Source organism: Gobius niger, assembly GCF_951799975.1.
Source record: "Gobius niger genome assembly, chromosome: 21".
NCBI lineage: Eukaryota > Metazoa > Chordata > Actinopteri > Gobiiformes > Gobiidae > Gobius > Gobius niger.
Window position 1 is genome coordinate 6,265,761 of NC_136872.1, and position 24,970 is coordinate 6,290,730.

At 42.0% G+C, this 24,970-nt stretch overlaps 1 protein-coding gene across 8 annotated transcripts in view; it reads right to left on the reverse strand.

Moving 5' to 3' along the window:
* Positions 1-24,970, reverse strand: part of nrxn2b (neurexin 2b) — a 1,057,142-nt gene that overhangs the window by 771,190 nt on the left and 260,982 nt on the right. The gene's annotated exons all lie outside the window — the stretch shown is intronic.

Below are 24,970 nucleotides of genomic sequence, written 5' to 3' on the forward strand. Positions count from 1 at the left end.
GTAGGGTACAGTCTACTTTGTGGTTTGTGGCCAAATCTTCGACAAATCCTGCTCTTTGAAAGCATTGTTTTGCCTGAGGTCCGTGTCATTCATAGCCTGCGGTCACTACTTTTCTGGACAGAGGAAACATTTTTTTTCCTCTGTAGCGTTTGATCTGATTCATCAGTTTGCATTTGTGAGCCTTGGATTCGCACTCGTAAGCCACGGAGAAGGTCATCTCCTCATGTTTGTGTGCTTTGTACTCTGCACCAAGGTGGGCTGGGCGTATGGGCTCACTCGCATCCATTCACATTCCCACTATGTGTCTGCTGTTAATGTGAAATACAACAATGTGGTGTGACAAAGACACAGGCAAGCTTCAGCCAAACCCTCGTCTGTTTTTGTTCACAAATATTGACATGTTAGGTATCCACGTGCAACATGTATGAACTAATATCGGGCCCAAAGCCTGACTTGAGCCCATTTGCATAAAGCCACTTCTCTTTTTGTTGTGTGCCCTAGAAAATGAATAGCAATTTCCTGCCCATATTTGTACGTGTTGCTAACGTGAATAACATTGGTTGGTATATGCTGTCCTGACTCCTTCACCTTGATGGATAGCACATCGAATTGCACTAAAAGCACTCTGGACAGCTCCCTTCATTATCGTAACTAGAAGACATTATTTTGGTTCGCCAAGCAGCCAACGTGCGTGTTGAAGCCCGGCACTGCTCGAATCATCCGCCCAATTAGGTTCCCATTCAAGATACAGTGCTTTTGATTTGTCCCCCGAAAGGAGGACGAGGTCAAAGTACCTCATTTGGCTAATAATCAAAATGGAAATTCAAATCATTCCGGAATGGAAGTCTAGCTACGATGGGCCCTAACCTTTTAGAATAGATCTCTTGATGGTAACAGTGGCACCGAGGTTTCAAAAATTAATTTGGTGGATGATTCAATGAGATATTACCTAATTAGAAACATGTCCGTCTTTTTATTGCAACCACTAAGGATCTGTTGGTGGAATTATCATAATCGGGTGCAGCGTGGCAGAGAGGTTTGTGAATCTTGCTTCGAAGGGAGGAAATGAACTGATTTGAATCTTAGGCCTATGACTCATGATCGCTGAGCAGTGGCCAAGTAGTTTGTGTCGAGTTGTTTGCATGGGGGGCGGGGGAGGGGCTTAGTAGTCTCCGTTCACAACAAGAACAACCTGGGAATGGTTCCTGGACTGCTCTGGGACTTTTGTGTGGATTTAACGAATATACTGTATACCTTTGCAGTCGATGAGCTGACAGGACGCTCTATAAAAGGAAGGCCCCTGATGTGGCTCAACCATCTCATCTCAGACACCGGATGTCCTGCAGGCTATGGAGAGTTTTGGTCGAGCAGCTACATGAGTGTGATTTAAGTGTGTGTGGGTGAGTAGTAGAAGCGTTTTCCCTTGTGTTGTTTATTGGTATCTGATGCTAATAAGCCAAGTCGACACCCACACTGCTCCTCATCACCTGCTGCTAATATTTAATTGGACATTATGTTTATGTTTGCCTGGATACTTCACTTGCCTGGACTTTGCATTGCTCTATTTACTGTTTTGTTTTATTGCCGTAGTGTTTAGTGCAGCATTGTGAGGCAGCTCCTGTTGTGAACACAAAACCATTGATTGATTGGTTGATCAGCGTCTGACTTAATGGTAAGCACCACAAATATCCAACTGTTGTGTGGTCAGGCCGTTTATATTGCACTTAGTCTTGTTCAGCGTGGGGCCACCTATGATGCTGGAGTGGGTGTGGTTAGGTGTGGGATGCTGCATCTACCACAGTGTCTACATGAAAATGACATAATAATACAAAACCCTATAACCAAATTAACAAGTTGTGGGGTTGGATATCACACTTCTTGTTGGATTCATCTTCTGGAGTTACAATTTCCACCATGAATCCTCCACTCAGTTAGGCCATAGAGCACCACTCGGCTTATTGGGTGCTACTTAACAAGAAAATTGTTTTTACATGAAATACACATAGGTAGACAAGAGTGCGGGGACAGCACAGTCCTTGACACAAGTGGCTGATACTTTGAGATTCACGCCAGATCCCTTCTTCTAAGCCATAGTGTATGGCAACCTGGTCCGAACCTTGTCACAAATGTTTGCTCTGGAGAAAGGAATAAGATGAATCTCAAAACACCAACCATTCTGTGTGGAGTTTGCATTTTCTCTTCTGTTTTGGGTGGGGCTGGGCACCATTGAACGACACCAGTATGGTATCAGGAAAAAGTTTAGGTACTATTGGTATCAAGAAATTCAGAATACTGAAAACTGGTCCCGAAAATTGATGATGATGACCCTTGAACTCGATACCCTCTTTAGCCAGCCACTCGTACTTTCTGTTCAAAAGCACTGTTGATTCTGCAGAAATTGGCAATTTTCTTTTCAGTTTTCGGTGTCATTTTTTTTAATAGTGACTTTTCATGTCTTCCCACTCGGGGAACGCGGCCATGTTTGTTTTTCCGTATGGACGGACGATGTGTTCCTTTGAAGAGTTAATTCACTTGGAAGAGCATTCTAAGATTACTCAAAATGCGCAAATGACTAAAAAAGGCTGAAAACGAAATATATTTTCTGAGGGAACATGATTGTAACATGGTATATTGGGCTAAAAGGTCGACTTTGTGTAAAATCCCCCATGTTGGTTCCTTATACTATGACTGATTTAAACACTGCATGCTCAGTTACAGTGATACAATGCTCCTCAGCCGTCTTTGGAGTTAGTCTTTTCAAAGCAGGCCCAGAGGAGCTACTGCGGCTCTGTCCTCCCACCACATATTCGCGCTGTTTCCTTTAAAATCGCTTTATTCAATTACGGCACAGTCTAATACAGTGTCAACATGTTTCATTATCCCGCCCCGCTCTTCCTCTCCAGAGATTAGCTTTTCTCTGTCTTTTTATTTACTAAACGCAGGAATATGAAGTTCCCCGGGACATAAGGACACGAGCTGCAGAAGGGAGTGATTGTTTCTTTTTTTCCCTTTCATTATGCTTCAGGCTCGTGAGCCAGCCAGCGCCGGGCGAAGAAGACTATTAAATACTGAAATGTACTTACTCAGCGCCAAGTTCAGCTGGAATCTACATTAGTGTCTTTGCTTTCCTTTACTCTATGCAAAGTGATGGGAATAAGATCATGTAAAAAAACATGCACTGTGCCTAGTATCTATCTATCTATCTATCTATCTATCTATCTATCTATCTATCTATCTATCTATCTATCTATCTATCTATCTATCTATCTATCTATCTATCTATCTATCTATCTATCTATCTATCTATCTATCTATCTATCTATCTATCTAAGTCTGAAATTCGTTCTATCCCATCTAAATACGCCCTCTATGATAGCTTTACCTTTACATTGCCCCATGATGGATTCAGAGTGGCTTTATTCTGTCTCTGTGCTGCTTCCCACTCTAGAACTCCGATGCGCTAAGGCTGTGGTCATTCTTCTGCCCCCCAGCCCCCCTCTTCCATTTCCACATCTCAGTGTCTTCATCACTTTCCTCTCCACGCCTGATTTGGCCCAGTGAGAGCGGAGAGGGGTGCAGGCGGCGGGGACAGGCCACAGAGCCGCACAGATAAGCCCAATGACACACTGCTATAGAAATGTATGCCCCTGCTCGGAGAGACGGAAGCAGAATGATGGAGGTATGTGCTCGAACTAGCAAATCGGTGATGGACAGCAGAGCATCCACCCGTGGGTCGTCTGAAATCTGTGCTAATAGTGGCGTTTCTGACCAGGTCGTGTGCCTGCAACTGTTAGAAAATATATAGTCAATCCTACGCTTAGTGGAGCAGATTATATTTTATTTGTTTTTTTGGGTTCATCTTGTGGTACAACGCTGGTAGTTTTATTGCGATCTGTTGTTTTTAACTCCCACCCATCTTTTTAACCATGCGCAGACTCCATTTTGTCCTGACCTTGAGCCGGTTCTACACATGTGACCACATGCACATAAAAGCAGTGGCAGAGCTGCCTCAGTCATATGCATGATGTCATTAAAGTTGCGTTACGGACTAATCAATACGAGTATCATGACAAAGCCGTATTGCGACATGAAGTAAATTAACTTGTTTTACTAGCCGTGTTATGGGCGGTGGTGCTGCGGTTAGCGCTCGTGCATCACAGCTAGAAGGGCCCGGGTTCGAGTCCCACCTGGATGGGGCCTCTCTGTGTGGAGTTTGCATGTTCTCCCCGTGTCTGCGTAGGTTTCCTCCGGGTATTCCGCGTTCCCCTACCACTAAAAACATGTACAATAGGCCAGGATGAATGAGCGTGTTTGAGAGTGCGAGTGGGGAACAACGGATGCAAATTTGCCCATGGCTACAATACGGCGTGGCATGTTGACATGCATGTTCTTTTACACTGTCCCGACCAAAATAAACAAATAAATAAAATTACATTTTTTCTTCTCTTTTTAATGATGAATTAAATGCACAATTTAAGAAGAACAACATTTTGGATTAAAGTGTTGCCATCAATGCTAAACATGCTACTAATGACCATGTTTGTGAAGGCTCATTCGTCCAGGAAGTATTAATCGCAGTGAAGCTTAAATCGTCGACAGGAGTGAGTTTGGTTGAGACGACCCATTAAAGTTTAAAAAAGTTAAAACTAAGTATATTCCTCCCCCTACATGTTCCAGCCATGTCCTAATGTGTACAATGATCTCAGATCTGTTCACCACAGCTGCCTCTAACATCCTGCGCTGTCACTCAAAAAGGTGTTAATTCAGGTTTGAAGTGCCGTCCTGCACGAGCTTAATATAGAAGGTGCAGTTACACGTATGACCTGAGGTGGCAGTAGTAAGCATAAAATGGCCAACTTGCAATCTAGCCTCTTTAAGCCTTAACCACTATAGAAATGGGACATGGCCTGGGTCCTCCACCCCGTTGAGATTGGGCATCTGTTGTTTTTAAAAAAAAAACATCCCTGGCTAGTATTTTAGCTTCCTTATCTCTCTCCTCTGTGATGCTGGGCCATTCTTTTGAAGAGTGGCTGTTTGGTTCTGCCCGTGCATTGCTCACTGCAATCTTCCTGACACTGAATGGAGAGTACACTACATTACCCTGTTTGTAGTTGGGTGTCTTGGGATGGACTGACTTCTGTCTCAAAGCGCAGACTGGTTTGAAATACACTGGGATTTTGTGTTGCCTGAAAATCCTTTGTAGTTTCTTCTGCTACATAGGTTAAGGCCACTCCCTTTCTTCCAGAGTTTGCTTCCTGACTGTGTGGTCTCTTGCGTCTTTGGGCCTTCTGCATTTCATCAAAGGACCAAGTATCAAAAGACAATGTTGTATTTAAAGTGGACCTAAATCCCTTACTGTAAAAGGCTTCCTTTAGTCAAAATCACCCTGGGGACGAGCTGGGGACGAGCTGGGGACGTCCCACTCCCATAGTAAAGATACAGTCATGTCTTAGGAGAGTTAAAAATTATCTGTATTAAAATGCTTGTATTTCACTCTATGTAGCTATTGTGTGAAAGGTTACGCAGTGTTGCTTTAAGTTAGACTTCACCTCGCCCAATTGCAAGAGATTGCAAAGTTAATCATCTTTTGATTGTTTTGACCTAAAATTTTTTGGCACAACATATCCTGAGATGGTGCGGATTGTTGTTGTTGTTTTTACCGTGTTAACACAAACGGTTATAGGCCAAAAAACTCCTCCAAACAAACCAAAAATGTGTCTTTTGCCATGTTTACTTATTTGGCTGCCAACAGGCTTATCTGAATAAGGGGGCTGCCAAATTTGGTGCCTCGAAGTATTTTCTTTAAATTTACCATGTCTTTTTAATTGTATCCTTGGAGAATGTGGCCTTGTTTTACTCTCTACATCCTGAGCACAAACTGCTATAGCCCCTCTCATCCTACCCCCCCACACCATTACTAACTCCCATCCTTCCTCCTGCCCTCCCTGACCTTAATTACAACATGTAAAAAACCTGACCTGGATTCAATTTCCAGCCCGCAGCCACACTGGGCTGAGATGAATGCCCCCAAGGCCAATTTCAATTAAGCTGCCGTCTAAATAAGGACTACAAATGTTTTTCAAATAGGGGGGTAATGAACAACGGGGTTGCGCACACCGAGCCCGGCCACGGGAGAGAGCCGATTCATGCGCCGCGAGGGGAAGACGGGCCAAAGGACAATGTTGTTGTTTTGGGTTTTTTTGCGTTTGAAATAATGGAGTCTATCCATCAGTCGGTCAATCATTATCGGCTCCTTGGCCTCCTCCGCGCGAGTCGGCCGGCGGAGTGCCGCTCTTAAAGGTCAAAGGAACGAGGGAGCGCAAGAAAATAGAAACTGGCTTCGTCGACACTCACTGTGCGTTTGTGAGTGTAATGAAAGTTGGTAAATGATTGTTGTAAGGGAAAAAATGTGGTTTTCAATAACAATAGTATTGATATTCCAATACTTAATGGGATATTTCAGGATTTTTGGCATAGGGCCTCATTTCCTAGTTATACAGAGTGTTGCTGATACCTGGAGATATTTTTTTTGTAATTCATGCAGTTCGAAGAGTTTATATGGTTAGTCTGGCATTATAAGTGATTTGCCTCAGGTAAAAAGAGGACTGTTTTTAATTCAGGCTAGCTGATATAATATAAATGCGCTAGCCTTGCATTAGCCTAGCGCCACGAAACTCTTCAAATATAAGAACTACATGAATTACAAAAAAAATATCTCCAGGTATCAGCAACACTGGATAACTAGGAAATGAGGCCCTATGTCAAAAATCCTGAAATATCCCTTTAATGAGGCTAGATGCAAGTTGGCCATTTTATACTCACTACTGCCACTCCAGGTCATACGTGTAACTACACCTTCTATATAATGCTGTATAAAATGGCACGGTAGCACAGCGGGTAGTGTTCGTCTTTCACAGCCACGATTCCCACCTGGACGGGGCCTTTCTGTGTGGGGTTTGCATGTTCTCTGCGCAGGTTTCTCTTTGCAGGTTTCTCTTCCCCTACCACTGAAAACATGTACAATAGGTGAATCCTCCCGCCAGGTGATTCTGACCATCAGCCTGGATATTAAAAAAATATTGTTGCAAGAGTGGAATGAAAACCTCATTTTGGCCAAGGCTGTCTCCCAGAAAGGAAATGACCATATTTCGACACGAGCGTCATCTCAGTCGCCTTTTGTGTACAGATTTCCGCTTCCTCCACACACTTTAGAGTTGCGTCCTTTCTAATTTCATTGTTTCTTCTTTCGTGAAGCTCGTGACTTGCATCTTGTTTCGTTTTTTGTCATTATGGTTTATTCCAAGTGCGGCCAGCGGGGGCGCTACAACTAGATGCGCTGCAGAATCGGGAGTTTCTTTCTTTCTGAGAGAACTTGGTGGCACATGACTTTATCCCAGGAGTTAATCATAAAGTGTAATTGTAATGTGGCATAATCCAGCTAAAAGGAAGCGCCGTCCTCAAAGGCGTGAGAATCCTCTCCATTGTGCTGCTGAGTTTCCACTGCTAAAAATACCTTTCCCATAGAGAGGAGCAGTGTGGTACAGACCTGTTTTATTACAAACACGGGAGGGATTCCAGAGCCCGCCCACTGTATTTACACCCTCCAACTAACACTCGGCTCCAGAAGAACTCCCCTGGGCTTGCACTCAACTCTAATGTCATTTTTAACAGTACACCTGTGGTTACATATGCACTATTTCATCATGAGTTTTGTCAGTTTCCTTTTACTCATGCTAAGGAAATGTTTTAAAGACACACAGTATGTTCTCGATACATGAAAGAGTTTCGTTGTGACTAATGTTATATTCCCTATGCTCTGCTGCTTCACTGACACACAGAGCCTTTATTTGTAGCCTTCTCACATAAGGCAGGGTTAGTTTACAGCAAACTGTGAATTACTGCAATACTAACACTGCTCAAGTTTATAATCACTTGAAAAGAGACTGGTTCACATGGTAAATGACTGATGTACGATGTATTTGTTTATTTTAAAGTGAGCAGGTGAAAACGCACTCACAGTGGTTTTTTAGCTTGTTTTCTCCCTAACTTCTTAGCTTTAATGTCAGAATAAAAAAGATGAAACTCTTTGCAATGCTTTTTTTTATGACATTTAGTAGTGACAACTACATCGCAACGCACTGGTCGCTTTCCCGCGCTTATTCATTCACAAATATTGACATAGTTAGTACCAGAAAGGCGACCCAGATGACACGGTAATCCAAATATGGTCATTTCCTTTCCGGGAGACAGCCACGGCTAAAGACGGGAGACATGTAAAGGCGCCTGTGCAGAAGTTACTAAACTTTAGGGCCTGTTTTTTCCTTTCCAGTCTTGGTCTTAAAGCAGTACTAAGTAACTCTTGCCCCTAGAGGCCATAAGGGCAACTGCAGGTGTCGTAGGAAGTTGTGTTTCTTTACTCATTAATTGTCGGTGAGAGTAAATAAGTAAATACTACGCTGACAGAAAAGAGTCACTAAAAGGTCAAATACGCACACACAGTAAGATTTTTTTTCACTCAAAAAGTTGGGTACTGCACCTATTATATATCTATGCTGTGGTAGTAAGTATTATATACCTATGCTGTGGTAGTACTTATTATATATCTATGCTGTGGTAGTAAGTATTATATACCTATGCTGTGGTAGTACTTATTATATATCTATGCTGTGGTAGTAAGTATTATATACCTATGCTGTGGTAGTACTTATTATATATCTATGCTGTGGTAGTACATATTATATACCTATGCTGTGGTAGTACGTATTATATACTGTACGTATGCTGTGGTAGTATGTATTATATACCTATGCTGTGGTAGTACGTATTATATACTGTACGTATGCTGTGGTAGTACGTATTATATACCTATGCTGTGATAGTACGTATTATATACCTATGCGGTGGTAGTACGTATTATATATCTATGCTGTGGTAGTACATATTATATACGTATGCTGTGGTAGTATGTACTATGCTGTGGTAGAACATATTATATACCTATGCTGTGGTAGTACGTATTATATACGTATACTGTGGTAGAACATATCATATACGTATGCTGTGGTAGTACATATTATATACGTATGCTGTGGTAGTATGTACTATGCTGTGGTAGTACGTATCATATACCTATGCTAATATTAGTAGTGTAAAGCATGACTCTGCAGCCTGGTATGGAGAGCGCTGTCACTATGCTGTGATAGTATGTATTATATACGTATGCTGTGGTAGTATGTACTATGCTGTGGTAGTATGTATGATATACGTATGCTGTGGTAGTATGTACTATGCTGTGGTAGTATGTATGATATACGTATGCTGTGGTAGTATGTACTATGCTGTGGTAGTATGTATGATATAAGTATGCTGTGGTAGTATGTACTATGCTGTGGTAGTATGTATGATATACGTATGCTGTGGTAGTATGTACTATGCTGTGGTAGTATGTATGATATAAGTATGCTGTGGTAGTATGTACTATGCTGTGGTAGTATATACTATGCTGTGGTAGTATGTATTATATATGTATGCTGTGGTAGTATGTACTATGCTGTGGTAGTATGTATGATATACCTATGCTAATGTTAGCAGTGTAAAGCATGACTCTGCAGCCTGGTATGGAGAGTGCTGTCACTATGCTGTGGTAGTATGTATTATATATGTATGCTGTGGTAGTATGTACTATATATGTATGCTGTGGTAGTATGTACTATGCTGTGGTAGTATGTACTATGCTGTGGTAGTATGTATTATATACGTATGCTGTGGTAGTATGTACTATGCTGTGGTAGTATGTATTATATACGTATGCTGTGGTAGTATGTATTATATATGTATGCTGTGGTAGTATGTATTATATATGTATGCTGTGGTAGTATGTACTATGCTGTGGTAGTATGTACTATGCTGTGGTAGTATGTACTATGCTGTGGTAGTATGTACTATGCTGTGGTAGTATGTATTATATACGCATGCTGTGGTAGTATGTACTATGCTGTGGTAGTTTGTATTATATACGCATGCTGTGGTAGTATGTACTATGCTGTGGTAGTTTGTATTATATACGCATGCTGTGGTAGTATGTACTATGCTGTGGTAGATAAGATAAGATAAACCTTTATTCATCTCACAAAGGAGAAATTCACTTGTTACAGTCGGCGTAGTATGTACTATGCTGTGGTAGTATGTATTATATACCTATGCTAATGTTAGCCGTGTAAAGCATGACTCTGCAGCCTGGTATGGAGAGTGCTGTCACTATGCTGTGGTAGTATGTATTATATATGTATGCTGTGGTAGTATGTATTTTATACGCATGCTGTGGTAGTATGTATGATATACCTATACTAATGTTAGCAGTGTAAAGCATGACTCTGCAGCCTGGTATGAAGAGTGCTGTCACTATGCTGTGGTAGTATGTATTATATACGTATGCTGTGGTAGTATGTACTATGCTGTGGTAGTATGTATGATATACCTATGCTAATGTTAGCAGTGTAAAGCATGACTCTGCAGCCTGGTATGGAGAGCTGTCACTTCTTGTTGGCCTGTCTATAGTAAGCGCTCACGACCTGCCTGAGTGTCTGCCCTCTGCCCCTCGATGTGAGCGGAGAAAGAACTGGATCTGTCATACTGCCCCCTCGCCATGCAGCCCCCGCAGGTCACCCGGGGTCACAGTGGGCCGGCCCTGTCAATCACAATTAGTCTTATGACAATGAGTGTGCTATTTTAACAGTGTGGGAGTTCAGGGGAACAGCTAGCACAAATGATTTGACCGTGTTGGTGTCCGTTATTAACTTCCTCCTCATGGCTAGTGTTTCATTTTTACATAACGTCACCAAAGACAAGCCTGGGGTAAAGCCTCTGGAATAGGTTTGCAAAGTAACGATCCGATTCTGTTGTTTTTCCTCCGTTGTATACGGAGGTTCTCAATCTGCATAGGCCGACAGAGAACGTCAACTGCCCGACCAAAAAATAAAAGTGGCCACATTGATTGAACATGGATTTAATTGGCCACCACAGAGTCCAGATCTTGGCCTCATTGTGAATCTTTTGGATGTGCTGGAGAAGGCCTTGCAAAGTATATATTAACTCTTCCTCCGTAAATACATCATTCTTGGTGAAAACAAGGGGGGCCCGATCTTGTGTTTCAAAACTCAGACTATAGCATCACATTTTGCGCTTAGTAAGTGCGCTCCGCACTTTGTGATCTTGCCACTCCAGACTTAGCGTTTTTTAGTGGGAAGTACGTGGGTTGGAGACACACTTTATTCTCCAAACAGACCCCGTGGTCGAGAGGAGAGGGGTTGTGGGAGAGTGGAGGGTGAACATGTACATTTGTTTTGTTTCGCATTGATGGCTCTTTCTCTCGAGACACAAACATTGTTTAGCTCACGATGGGTTAATAAAGTTTTTAGTTTGCCCTGTGAGAGACTATAGTGCTTAAGAAAGAACAAGAGGCAGTACGATGTAAATGAGGAAATGAATGCAGAGAACACATTTTTCTACAGAGATTTCTTTATAGAGATTAATAAAGAAGAACTTAACTTAAAGAGACTAGATGCAAGTATGCCATTTTATGCTCACTACTGCCACCCCAGGGCTTACACGTAACTGTAGTCTCTATATTAAGCTTCGGACCCGAAGTAACACCTTTTTAAGTGACCGTGCAGGATTTTAGAGGCAGTTGTGGTGAACAGGTCTGAGCTCATTCTACACATTAGGACATGGCTGGAACATGTAGGGTGAGGAAAATACATAATTTTAACATTTATAAACTCTGTATAGCCCCGTTAATGTTAGCATGTGCCAGGCACAAGATCTGGCTTTGAACCTTTTACATTGCAAAAGCTTAATGAAACAGCACCACAGCAAATGTGTGCTAACAGCTGGGTTGTTTTAGCTTTGAGGATGTTTGGCTTCTTTCAGTCGAAGGCTCTCTTGGCAAATGTGTTGTTTTATTTTCAGGCCCAACACATTACTTTGCAGCTATATGTAAGACTTCACGTCAGCCTATGCTATGTAGCCTTAGTCATGAGACCTCACTTGGAGTCGGTAGAGGTCGATGTCTGGCACTGACCCCTCAGCCCTGCAGTGTCTCCTCCGCAGAGCTGGTGCTCTGATCTGCTCTATCCCAGTGCTGTGTCAGTGGAAATATCTGCCTGAGTGAGGACTTCTGTCATCCAGGCCTAACGTCTCCGTGCCAGCCCACAGCAGCTCTGGGCCAGACAGGCACAGGACAGTGCATACGCTTGATTGTGTTTTTAGGAAGCTCTGCGAACTGAAAAAGGAGCATCGTATAGCCTTATGGATATAATTCTTCCGCGCACCAGACTCTGACAGTTTACTGAATATCCTTCCCATAATTGTCATAATAGTGACACATATACCTTAAAGGGACTATACAGAGTTTAACAAATGTTAAAACTAAGTATTTTCCTCCCCCTACATGTTCCAGCCATGTCCTAATGTGTAGAATGAGCCCTATTCACCACAACTGCCTCTAAAATCCTGCACTGTCACTCAAAAAGGTGTTAATTAGGGTCTGAAGCTTATTATAGAAGCTGCAGTTACACGTAAGACCTGAGGTGGCAGTAGTGAGTATTCCGGAGGCTCGCGTGGGCGCCGCCATGAATTGTTAATGTTCATTAATTGCCAAAAAATAATCACATTTTTCTTTGTAGCGTCTATATTTCTTTTCTCCTGTATTTTATATCATTTTAAACACATGTTGATCACTATCTTACATAGTGTTTGTTAGAAAATCCTGTACTATTTCAATCTTAAGGCCTTTTCAAAGTTTCTACTTTCCAAGTAGCCCCTGTCTCTTTACGCCTGAGCTAAACTGATTGATAAACCGAGGTATAGGCCCTCCAAATTGTTCAAATACTAACCAGCCCTGTGTGAATGACTCAAAGCAAGGCATGTTTTTCAATTATATCACGGTAAACTCTCTTACACACTGGGCAGCAGGCTCAGCGATGCTGCAGCAGGGTCTGGGGTTTGTTTCTTTGTTTGTCTGTGCAGGAGTCGTCCAGATTTTCACTACCACTGGATCTGTGTGAGGCCAGAACCAGAGCGGGATTCCAGCTGGGTGGGAATGTTGAGATCCATTGCACCCACTTTATCACCGCTGCTTTCTATCCTCCGCCCATGGACACATTCTACACCACTGGACTATTAAAATGTGCTTCTCTCTTTTAAAAAAGTCTATTATTTCCTTTTGATTTGTGCTTTAAAACAACGTGCTATATCGACTTAACTTCTAGGAACCAGTGTTGTTTTTCTCTCCAAAGCACGGCGCCCTGGGTATAATAAAAAATACCCGACTTGCGTGGAGAACACAGTGAACTGTATGCAAATGCGCCGCTGTTTGTGTGCTCTATTTTAAGAGCATATTATTATTATTCCGGAGGCATTAGCTTACGAAGACTGGTCCGGACTTCCCTCAAGTGCTGATCTGTTTGAAGTGGTTTTTTTTCAGCGTTTAAAACCCAAACGCGTTGCTCTTTTATGTCAAGTGCTTTTGTTAACTTTGCTTTCGTGGCTTGCATTAGCATTAGATAACTCTTTGTTTGTTTGTTTGCATTCCGTTGTCTTAGATTTTAACGGGAATTTGAAATATGCTTTTTTAAAGATTGGAGCCACGTATCAAGGTTGAGCGACAGTTTTGCCCTTCAGATCAGGAGTGTTGATGGGATGTCAGGGAAAAGACAGAATATTGTATGGTGGACCGATCATTGTTCATTCTGGGCTTTCCAAATGTGAAGGGCAGTTTCGAGCTCCAGTGCGTAACACAGCAGTGGAGTAGTAGAAGAAGAAACGACCAAAAGGGGGACGTTATACCTATAGATGGGAGTCACTGAGAATGTTAGTGTTTTACTCGTTTTATGTATTTGTCAAATTTTAAAATTAGGGATGATACCACATGCTTGTACTCATACTCGTACTCATTCATGAGGTCCTGATGCCAGAAACCGATACCACTTGAAAATAACAAAAAAACTGGATAATTCTTTGGTGGAAATACAATATTCCACATAGAGATGTTATTATTACAGACTACACTCCCCAAATCAGAGTCTGTGCTGGATTAAACCAGAGCTAAATGTTTTGAATGAGTCTGCAGTGCTTACAGGCTAATGTTGCTAACTAACCGCTAACTCGTAGCTAACAGTTCTGGCGATTCTTAGGCCGTTTTATGCCCAGGGGGCTTATTCATCTGAAAAACTTACTCAGTGACTAAAACGTACTCAAAAAATCTAAAATAAAGAGATACAGCATGTCCATATTGAGCGAAAATGAGCTGCAGCAAAACAATCAAAATGCTGTAGCTACTGGATAAGTTACTATAAACACACGAGAAAATCTACACGGAGCTGAAGGCGAAAAGAGACCATTTAGCTGCAGTAATAAGTCACATCTCAACACTATTGTTAAATAAAAATAAATACATGAATAAAGCACAGGCATTTAGGAGGTTTTGGACATGAGCTGTTCTGTCCATGATGGACAGTGCAATAAAAATGTAAAATAATATTGAATGAAAATAAAAAATAAAATGGCATTTGTTCAATTCTGATATAACTTCTATTAAAAGGCTCGTCTACTTTATTTAAGGAAATGTAAATGAGTAAATTAACTAATTACTAACCAATCTGCTGTGAAAAAGTCAGTGTTTAAACCGTCTATTCACGAAAAGTATATGAAAGAAAAGCCTTGTACTCGCATCGGTATTCGGTATCGGCAAGTACTTAAATCAAAGTACTCGTTTCGGTTTTAGGAAAAGTGGTATCGTGCATCCCTATTTAAAAGGACTGAAAGAAGTGATCTTACTTCAGAGGATTCACAGAGAGGACGAGAACGTTTTTAAACTGAGCAGCTGAACCCACTGTGATCATTACAGTAACATTTGCTTGTGCAATTTTGTGGCTTATTGCTTTATAATGTCCTTACAGTTTCAGCTTTTAGTCTTTTACATCATTTAGGCAAGACGTTGCAGGTGAATAGGGGGGAAAAAATGATATCAATTTAAAACTTTTGTTAAACATTACTAATACAATTATGAGATAAAAATGTATTGCATGTCTTCTGTCATTTTATGTCTTCATATAAAAAATAAGGCATTTTGTGCTTAAAAATGTCCAAAATTGCCTATATTTTCAGTGACGAAACCCTTCAGGACACGTGGATGTAAAATCTGTCAATATTTGTGAATGAACAGTCGAGGGAAAGACTTACAGCTGCTATTGCTAATATTAATGTGCATTTAGAAAATCGAGAAAATCATTAGTTGGGCCTTAGGCTGAGTTTAATAAGTCTGATTATTTACTGATTAAAGAAGTCACAGAGGACATGACACACGGCCACCAGGTGGAGCTGTTTCCCCAATAATGAGCCTTCATTTCCATGCAAAATAAAATAGCTCCCGATCAGCAAGAATGGACATTTTATTGTTGCTCTGACACTGGCTTGGAATATTTTATCCCAGTTTGAGAAATTATCCCAGTTTTGCTGTCCGCGGCCATGTTAATTCTGCCTTTGTTTTCACCCAGAGGGGGCGGGGACTGTAGGTTGCTGCCATGATTGTCGACCCCAGTGTAAAATGCACAGCCAAATGTAGAGTCCAGTTGTGTGGAAGGGTTTGTTATAGCGTTTCATTTGTTTGTTAAGGCGAAAACATTTCCACTTCAGTAGCTCTTACAGACGCCAAACCTTCCAGTCTTATACTTAACAATAGTTTGAAGGACTTTTCAGAGGAGTTCTTTGGAAATATCTAAAACCTGCCAGATTTATTGTGAGCTTTGAACTGCAAAAAAAAAACAAGGCAGAATTTGAACTTATAAATAGTTTATTCAAAAAGTAAACAAGACCCAACATACCCCCAGAAAAAAAAAACGTTGTAAATAATATTTGTAACCCGGAAATTCTGGAGCGGCTTTCAGCTCCAACAGAGAATCCCTTTCAATCTCGGGCCGTGAGTGGAAGATGTCAGGCTGACCACACATGTCCCGTGCCCTCTCCTCTCTCTGTGATTGAATTTGAAGGTCTCGAAGTAGGGGCCCCGCGCGGCGCATTCAGCGGCCCACGCCAAACCGAGCGCGACTCAATAATAAAGTGCCCGTCTCTCTCGGCGAGCGGGGGGGCCGCGATGGTTATCTGCCCCGGCACCTAGTCCATTTCACTTGGGCGAGATACCGATCGAGCTGGCTTCATTTTACCACCGTATCGCCAAGGAGATCTCCAATAAACCTCTGCGGGCTTTTCTCAACGGGCAAGTCCCGAGATGAGCAGGTGGAAATGAGAGACGTAAACAGTCAGTCATTCAGAACAGAGGATTTCGAAAACAGATCGTTGAATTTTGTATTCCTTGTTATGGTTCCATTAGTTCATTTGATTTGCTTATAATTCCATGTAGAGGGATCTGTAAGTTTTCTGTCTTATGTTTTCATGACATTCATGCGTAAAAATTGTCCCAAATCACTTTTATTTTCAGCGACAAAATCGAAATAAAAAATCTGTTAGTTAAGAATTTGGGCCTTTTGTTTCCGTTTTCTTTCAGTTCACAGCTCAATCATTTAAATCAGGCTGGAATTAGATATTGAAAAATACCTCTGAATAAACCTTGAAAATATTAAGTCCAAGACTGGAAAGATTGTCGGAGAGTTAGTACGAGCTACTAAAGTCGAAATACTGTTGCAATAGAGGAATGAAAACCCAATTTTGAGAAACCGGGCCCTGAAGTTTTGGAACGTCTGCACATGGGCGCGAATATTTCTCCGGTCTTTAGCTGCGACTGTCTTCCAGAAATGAAAAAACATGTTAAATCTTGGTGTCTGTCCGTGCTACACGTGGATACCAAACATATCAGTATTTGTGAATGACTACGCGTTGGTAAGACGATGGACCACCACAATGTTAAATCTCGCTAACGGACAAAACATCATAAAGTAAGAATAATAAAATGTGACTTTTGTCTTTTATTTTACATTGACGTTAAAACTGAGATGTAAAGGAAGAAAACTTGCTAAAGATCTCAACATTGACCTCCCCTCAGGACCTCTAGGTTTCGCGTTTAACTTGTCTTACAGTTTGACAACAAGAGCGAGAAGAGGCTACTTAAGAAGCCCAGTCTCTCCTTCGATCGCGGTTCAGGAAAAGAACTTTGAAATACAGACACAGCTCAGTAGTTTGTGGACAGCGCATTGATTGGCATAAATGATAGCACGAATTTTGTGTTTTTCAAGTGAGAAGTGATAAAAACAACCACAGAACCTGGGAGTGTGTAGCTGGCCACATTTGACAGTTTTACTGATAACAAAAGGCTATTATCGTGCAACAACGCTGCGCTGCTGTGGGCTTTTAGAAAAACATCATAGAAGTTTCTCAAGTCTTTCACTGGACAGCTGCACACGGTCCATTCAGATCATTTTACTACTAACACTGCATGCATTAGAAGTCATTTCTTGCCTGGCATTTTGCGGACTCCTACCCCTTGATAGTGTCTTTCAAGTCCGAGCTCGCCTTAAATCCCCCCTCTCCCTTGTTGCAATGCCCGCAGTCTCTTTACGCTGATGTTTTGGAGTAAACCATCTCCGTTTAAAGTCGGCCACTTGCTCAGAGGGAAGTGTTGGAAGTCTTTTTAGTGCTAATCACTGGGCTGCGCCGCTCTTAATCTGCTTTGGCCTCAGCGTGTGTCCCACGGAACAGGGAGGAGAGGGGGCTGGGGCGGTGTGTGATAGACATCAGCTCCACTCAAGTGTCCTTCTCCGGCTCTGAAGGACAGCGCCAGCTTTGAAACCAAAACACTCGATAAGTGTGCACACGCCGGGCTTTCTCAGAACGGGTTTTAACACATTTGGAGCCAACATACGGCGCCGCAATGTTTACAAGCTATGGTCTGGGACACGACTTGGAAAATGTTCTCATTATGTGCACTTTCCCACCTACACTGCCCGACCCAAAACACAAAAAAGGTCACACGCAGTAATATGCATTTGTTGTGGCATTGTTTCAATGAGCCTCTGCAACGTCAAAATCCAGTGTTGAGTTAATTTTTCACCAAGATCTTTCTTTAGGGTTTCCACAGGTGGCAGCAAGTCAAATGCTTTTTAGTGCCATTTCAAGGCCTAAACACTATACTTTTAAATGCCACAAATGCATACAATCGCAACTTATTCTGTAAAATTCGTAAACATTCAATCGAACAGAGGAAGGAGGGGAAATTTTGATATTCCAAACCAAACTGGACACAACGGAGATGTCTTGAGCAAAAGAGTGTGTAAAGTTTCAGTCAGAACAGTACTGAATAAGTTTTGAACAAATACTTTTTTAATTTTGTATTTTATTGTAACGTACGCAGCAAAAATAGTTACGGTAAATTCTCTAATATAGGCCCGGGCCTTTATTTACTCAAGCGCATCGAGGACAAGGCCTTTGTTGGAACCAGGCCAAAATTAGAGACAGGCCTTTATTTCTATTCTACCAGGAAAATGAAGAAAAAAGGGATTTGTGTCCATTTGAACCTATACTATTAGGTTCACTTGTTAATTACAACAGGAAGCGTTTTGCTGCTGTCAGCGGAACATTCACATCAATGTCAGATTTCTCTACTTTCGTTTTTACCGCGGACTTGGATTATTTGTTGTTATCTTTTGTAAAGTTGAGTTTAGATGGAGCGCTTGTGTTTGTGATCGATCATGAAGCAGACCCGAGAGAAGACGAGACGCTCGGGGCAATTGGAGAAGTTATTTTGAGGCGTGGGACTTACTCACAGAGCAGGACGTGCTTTGAGGACACAATGGTGACTTTATTAAAACCCTGGAGGGTCACAGAACATTTGTTGCCCTGTTTCCAAATATAGTCTGTGTCAAAGTTACGCTTGGATCAGCTCTGCAGCGTTCCCCATCGCCCGGGTTCCCGTTTGTTTACTTCCAGCACGTGAGTTATGATTTATACTAGTATGAGACAAATTCCTATGGGGAATATTTCTAGTTTCTAATAATAGCCCCGACCTAAATTAGAGGCCGGCTTTTATTTGCCTCCGCCAGCAGGGAATACAGGCCAGTATTAGAGAATTTACGGTAAGTGATGTTACCGAGTGGGTTCTGTCTAAAAGGAAAAACATTTTTGGAAAAAGTTAGATTTAACTATGCTTTTTGGTGACTTTCAAGGCCTACATTTTGGCATAACTCATTTAATGACTTTTCTAATGCCCCGAGGAAACCCTGTTTGTTGACGATGGGAGACTGTGACCACTGTGCAAAGCCTTCTCCAGCACATCCCAAAGATTCTCAATGGGCTGTCCACCGTTCCACTTCATTCTGTTTTCAGCACTAAAATTGCCTCCAGTAGAAAATGGAGGCAATTTGGAGGCGACTGAGCATCAGCGACTTTTTATTGCTTTGTTTTCCCTGTTTCACTCCCCTGTTGCACAACCACATTATAAAACAAGAAAATCCACACGGCAATGTTCGCTGTGTGGTGTGTTCACTTACAGTTTGAATTGATTATCTTCCAAATTGTGGGCACGTACCTAACCCGAAACGCCGCACCGTCCCCTCATTAATCCATCCATCTGCATTGAAAAATACTTCCAAATCACGCCCTCTCACATCTTTGAAGGACACGCCGCTTAAATCGAACTCCTGTGAGACCAGACATTGATTTTTTTTCTGGCCCAGTTCGTGAAGGCTGAGCACCTGCATGTGATCGTTAGCATTGACCACGCGCTTCATATCATTTTTGTGCGTGTGCGTGTGTGTGTGTGTGTGTGTGAATTAGGACATCGCTTCCTCGGTGTGTGTGTGTTTGAGTGTGTCCATCCGTGCGTCCAAACGGGGAGGCTAAATCCTCCAGTGGAAATCGTCTCATTCTGTAACATGTCACAGCCCTTACCAAATGGCTTTATCGATTTTCCCACTTTAAGATGTTATTTTGGGCCGTCCACCGGGGGCCGACGCTGGATTAATTCAGACCACGGGATGATCAATATTTGGGGCTGGTTTGGCTGCGTTTAAGATGAGAACCACCATGATTTTTCACAAATGCTTCGGATTTTACACTAAATTCAGAGATTTTGAAACGCAAACTAAGGCAAGGCATGGCAGGTGGAAAGATTGATTTTTCATGCATTGGGCAAAGTTGAGATTTTTTAGCTCGTTTTCTCTGTTGAAATTCCGAAAGTGAACATAGTGAAGTGGATGCTAATGCGATCTTAACTGTAATTATCAAAACCGTATTTCCCTCAAGAGTGAAACCCATGGAAATATTCTTTCCACTTTGTCTACATCCTGCACTTTTATTGAGACCAGCGTTGTGACAATTTGTCGCAGACTCGTCCTAGAGCGCTGCGTCTCATGCCGAATGTTTGAAACCCCCCGGGGGAGCAGAGCGTCTAATGTAGGATTGTCCTTTCTCTTCCGCGGCGCCGCCCTCACATCTGACTGTGTGTTTGCGCCGAGGCCCATAGATCGGCGCTGAAATGCCGGCCGCTGGAGATGTGAGGGTTTCTGAGGCAGAGGAGATGGTTCGCGTAGATGAAGGGATCGTAGCGCTCATTTATCCGCAGTCAGCAGGGACGTGGTCGTGTAATCTCTCTTTCTTGTGGAGGAAATGCGTGGTAAGTGGGTGTAGAAAGCGACATGCACGGTGGTGGCTTTTTGGTTAAGAGGGGCCGTGCGGGAAAAGAAAGTCTTTGGAGTTAATTTGGTTAAAGGCACACCTTAGAATTTTACTTAAAAATAAAATTGCAATACTAGCATTTATTTTATGATAGATAATTCATCATTGAAAAATTACCTCATAAATGTACAAACATGTGTTTTTGCTCAGCTCTCCTAAAACATGACTGTAACTTTATCGGGAGTGGATACGTCTCCAGCTCGTCTCCATGGAGATGTGATTATAGTCAGTAGAATTTGAGATTTAAATAGGTTAGGTCCTCATCCAAATCCATTCTTTGATTATTCCCTGCAGTAATAGTATTTTTCTGTGTCGAGCTGGTCAATAAGAGCATGTTTTGCACTAAGCATTGAACTGTTTCAGTACAACTGTGGTCAGTTTATGCAACAGCAAGCTCAAAGGAGATATACCTGACCCTTTTTTTCTTTTCGTAAGGGAAAATTATTTTTTGCACCATATTATGATTTGTTCATGTTGTGTATGGTCAACCCAAATAGGGCATCATGAAGAACCACTCACAAGCAACTTATTTTAACAGTAAAACTTTAGCTCTGAAGTTGCGCTGCTGTTTACCCGTCTGTGGAAAAGCCCTCGTCTGTTTCCCACGACGCACCAGTGTTACTTTCCTCGACTAATATATTTAGTCTTAATTTTAGTCAAAGTGATATTTTAGACGGCTAAAATTGGACTAAAACTAAATTAAAAGATTTTCATGAGACCAAAACTAAAATGAGACTAAAACTAAAATGTCCAGATATTTTAGTCGACTAAAATAAGACTAAACAAAAATGAAAAGGAGAGACTAAAATCATCAAACGTCTGTTGAAAGTCTGATAGAGCCTCATGTAAATCCACGGCCAAAGAAACAGCTCTGTTTATATGGGAGCAGCTCCATGAAGCCGAGGAACAAGATTAAATATGATTATAATGAATATTATAAATGCAAAATTTAAAAGTCGACTAAAACTAGACTAAAATTGAAGATATTTTTTTGACAAAATCTCAACTAAAATTGAATTACATTTTCGTCAAAAGACTACGACTAAAACTAAATTAAAATGATTTGTCAAAATTAGCACTGGCCCGCACCTCCCGGATCCTCCAGGTAAACTTTAGCTGTGTCTGATACATGTGCTGTTAGTACTGAGCGCTAACCGCTATCCCTGTCATCGCTCCAGTGATCCGCAGTTTGTTCTGTTGTATGAATCTCTGTGTAAAAGTTTTATACTTATACTAAAGTATGGAAGACAAAGAAATTGACTGAAGAAATAATCAAATAAAATAGATAAATCTCCAGAAACAAGTTTATTTTCTGTGGTGGTTTCCTGTACAGAATCATGCCCTGCAAATAGTTGAACTGAACCGCATTGTCATTTGTTCATAAGCCCTTGTTCTCGACGCTCTTGTAGTTTAGTTGCACAGTTTGCATGTTTTGTACATGTAATACATTACCTTCTAAAAGGAATCCAACTTTTGCTATGTTCATGTTCTCCTTCGCCCAAAAGTCTTCTAAAAGAGATCTATCAGTCACCCCAATCCTTTACTCCCACCACTGCCTCCCGGTCATTTTTCCTATTGATTTGAAGCTCTCCAGACATTTCTTTCTTTTCTATATTTGTCTGAGCTTCTTTCCATCCACAGTCCCAGGTGCTATTTCCTTCCCCAATGGTTTTAGATGTGCCCAGGTCCCGCTACATCGTGCTTTTACCGTTGCTTTTTTCCTCCTTCCTCAACATCCTTCCTAGACGGTTTATTCAGATTCGCTTTTAGTCACAGTATGTATGGGTTTTAAATGGTAAGGAATCGCATTGTTGATGTTTTCTTATTTTTATATAAAGCTCTTCTGCCAAGTGTTGTTGCAAAGTGTTCCAGAAACTATGATGGAGTTACTACTCACCAAAAGCATGGCATCCCGAAATCCTGTAAAGAACTCCCCTTTGATTTGCTTACAATCCTTGTCATATCCAATCATTTACTTTGGTACTTTGTTTTATTGGTTTCTAACCTGCCGTTCAACCAAGTTTTATTTGAGATTTCAGTTGAGTTGTCTGTTGCCTTATGGAGCTGGCAAAGGTTGTCCAAAATACTTACCAGATCAGATCCTAAATGAAAAGTCTATGTACGTTTACAAAGTATTAGACAACTCCACTGCCTGTCAAGTGGTCCCTTGGATTGATCTACCTGGGTTCGATGTAGTTGTGTCAGTTCACCGACACTAACATCCCGAGCGACCATTTTGTTCCATCAAAGGACTTCTTCTTCCCTGACGGCACAGGCATTGTGAAAGAAAGACTGGTTCAGGGAGTGTGACACATCATATTCACACATGGATTGGCCCCCAGAGTCCAGGTCTTCACCCCACTGAGAATCTTTGGGATGTGCTGGAGAAGACTGGTCGGACTCTCCCATCATCAATGCAAGATCTTGGTGAAAGATGAATGGACCGCTGGACCTTTGGACATTGCTGAAGCTTATGGAAACAATGCCACAGCGGATGTGTACTGTAATCAAAACCAAAAGCTCGAAACAGTTTGGTCGCGACCTGCTCCTCCAGTTCTACCTTTTCATGGAGTGTGATATACGCACCGTGCTCCGGCCATTGCTGCGATAATGTTTGCTCCAATTTTAAGTCCATTCCTAAAACATTTTGAGTAAAGCGCTGCGCTAAAAAGAAGCATCCTCCCTGTCAGCAAAGGTCAGCGCATTCAGCCGCTTCCACACTTTTTTTTTCCCACATGAACTTTACTTTTATACACTTACTTTCTCCGCGCCCCCCCCCCCCCCCCCCCCCCCCCCCCCCCCCCCCCTTTACCTCTGCGGGAGGCCAGAGGTATCCAAATGCCACGACAACAGAACACTCAGCACAGAAACAAGTTCGGTATAGAGCGGGCGGGCGCATATAGAGTGCGTTTTGGCAATCCGTGCGAAAAGAGAGAAGGGGGGAGGAAGAAAAAAAAAAAAAAAATAAATAGCTGTCAATTTGCACTTAAGACTGCGAGTTTGGAGACAGACATTTCTGAAGTGTACAAAAGGTCAGGAGGCAGGAGGGTGCGCAGTGAAAGGAAAAGTGTGGGTGGATGTTTTTTTTGAGCAATCTGCGGTGTCAAATGCAAGCATATAAAACAGAATTCAATAGCGGCGGCATCCTCGACATTAGTACAGTCTGTAACACACGTAACGTTGCCAAACAATGAGAATGCTTGCAGAGCGGTGACGGGGAAACTCTGCACATTCGAACACTTTCACCTTGAAGTGTTAGTGAATGGAAACGGAGACATTTTCATTTGATCACTTTTGCCTCCCACAGAACATCATGGAATTTGCATTGCATTTCGGTTAGAAAACCCCAAAGCAGCAAGGTGGGGGTAAAAGGGAAGAGAGAGCGTTTACCTTCAAGCCCCGGGCGGGGTCAGGGTGAGCGGAGGTGTGGAGGTGGAGGTCCAGGACGTGAGCCAGAGGACAAGGACAAAGGGAGGATAGGACACACATGATTTTTTTTTTGAAGGGAGGGTGGATGGCGGGTCACGGTGGGAGGCAGGGAGAAATGAGGGGGGCGGTTTTTGGAGCGATGGTGAGGAGAGATGGAGCAAAGGGAAAGCCGGACGGGAGGGCGAGTCCGTGTGTGGTTCGCTCTTTGGCGAGTCTGTTTCGAAAAGGTACTCCAAATCCATGTATATTTTAGTCCTTATTTAGAGCTACATCAGCCTTTTCTGTTTTTTGAAACCTAGCTTAGCTGTAGTTAAAACCCATTGACCTTGGTCAGTGAGCCAAATATTTTGTTTTATGGTACATAGAGCATAAAGTTTGAAAACCTTTGTCAGAGCAAGTGAAGTGGGGTCCCTGAGGAGTTCGATTTGGCTCGTGAGATGGTGCTTAGATATTTAAGAAATATTCAAAAGACAAAACTGTGTCCTTGAAAATAGCACAATAATAATGTGGTGGTTAATCTTTGATCGGTGTTCTATCTGTTAAACATTTTGTACCAACAAGGGGGTCAAAAGAGATGAAGTTTGGGCACCCCTTGCATTGTGTATAGAGTATTTGGTTCATGAATCCGTATTTCAGTGATAACAGTGGCATTTTGCAGTAAGCTTATTGTGTAAAAACCATAGAAAATCATTTTCTATTCGAGCAAAGTAAGTGTACAGGAGCGCTACTTTGACGTACTGGTTCTTTCCAACGGTGTCTCTTTGGCGCTCTTTAGTTCAGGCCACAGATACTTTATGGGTTTAGCATTAGGATGCTACAGGACCAATTGTTGTTTAGGGTTTCTGGTATGGTTTTGACC